Source organism: Centrocercus urophasianus, unplaced genomic scaffold (genome assembly GCF_019232065.1).
Source record: "Centrocercus urophasianus isolate 14NV4802_14NV808 unplaced genomic scaffold, USGS_Curo_1.0 seq_15, whole genome shotgun sequence".
Classification (NCBI taxonomy): domain Eukaryota; kingdom Metazoa; phylum Chordata; class Aves; order Galliformes; family Phasianidae; genus Centrocercus; species Centrocercus urophasianus.
The window spans coordinates 12,784,307-12,786,091 of NW_024884697.1; positions in this window are offsets into that span (position 1 = coordinate 12,784,307).

Consider the following 1,785-nt stretch of genomic DNA (forward strand, 5'->3'; position numbering starts at 1 on the left):
CAAAAAATTAATATTTTGTTAGCCTACTAAATCCTGAAATAAGGGGAAAAAATTGTAACATCTCACAAAATATTCTCATTTTCTTGAATGGAATACAGAAAATTCTTTATTCTTTCATTGCAAGTAGCATTACGTTGATTTATAGTTATTTAAGGTATTTCATACAATTCTGGCAGAAGACGACATGAAACACATTACTCAGGTTGTAAACTATTCCTTTTGAATTTGTCTTCTGACGAATGAAAGGCTTTGGTTTAGCTGCTCCAATCTCCATGTTTGTGCATTGCCAAATAAGTCCACAGATTTCAAGAAGATTAGTAGGCAGACTTACTATCCCGGCATTCCTGGAACGATCTGGCTGGGGATCCAGCCAACAACAAAGGCTTCCATTTCTGATAAGATTTTGTAATCTCTTCTAATTCAGCACTGCACATGCTGTGCAAAGGTGAATTTCCTTGACCAATATTACCAATTATAGAAGGCAAAACAAAGCACAGTCAGTGAATCTTCAACAAGTTTCCCCTGTGCTGCAAGCACATCACGTGGATGCTGTTAAAGGTTTTTATTTTGCTTTCATGTTCAGAAAAAGAGGAACTTCAGTCCAGTACAGGGTTACATTTCCATTTAGCCACTGTTCAGTGTAATGTATATTAATTTTAAAACTCCATGTTCACACTATGGTTTCTGAATTGCTTTCTGCATCAACCTGGTATTACGGTTCTTAATGTTGTCATGCAGATGATTTTTTAAGTCAAGAGAATTCCAGTGTTATAATGACAATTACCCAAACTTTTGTCATAGCATCTGTGCAAGTAACATACTAGCTATTCCTTCCTGACATTTTTCTGTATGTGGAAGTTAATGCAGTGTACCTAGAAAGATGTCTTTGTGAAAACCTATGATCTCACCAAGCACTCCCTGGAGATGTAACCTTGTGTCAGCACACCTTTCAGGGCAAGCATGTGGGCTCCCTGCTGCCCAGGGTTCACCTGTGAATTGCGTATCAAAATCAGGGCCAAAAAGGTCTCAAGTGCTGAAGTAATTTTGCTAACCATTTCAAAATAGAGCTGAGGAGACACAAATGCTCAGATCCTTTCAGAGTCAGGCAGCAGCCAGGGCGGGGAGTGAGTTGTAAAGGCGAGTGTTTGTTTGGGTTGGAAGTGAATGGTTTTGCCTGTGCTGCATGTTGAGTCCTGGCACCGTGAGGCTGATGAATTAATTCTGCTGCGGGCAGCTTTGGCAGGACGTTAGCTGGAGTAGTCCTCTGTCCAGTTCAGGGCAGTGCTTTCCAAAACAACACAGCCCATTTGACTGGAGCCCAGAGGCGGGCTACAGGGAGCCCTGCAGGGCTGAGGAACTGCCTGGTCTGAAGATGCAAAGACAACAGGAAAACAAGAATCTGGGACCTTCATCTAACAAGTGGCAGGAAAAATAAGGGGAATAAGACAACTAAAAGGTAGATCCTGTAGAAGTGGACATGTAATAAACCAACTTGAAAATCTTTCCAAAGGAGAAGGCCACCGAGCAGGGCAGCAATGACCATCAAAGGGTTTCCTGAGGACAGCTCAGCCCGGTACAAGCCAGCCGCTCCTCGCTTCGGGACGGGCACCGGGCGAGGCCCCCCGGCCACGGCCACACCGCGCGGGCGACCCGGGCGGCGGTTTCCGGAGCGCTATCCGCGCCGCTCCCCGCCCCGATCGATGCGGCCGCACCGCAGCCGCGCGTCCCCCGTCCGGCGCGGCCGCCCGCCGCCTCCCGGCGGCCAGGCGGGGCCCGGCGCCAGAA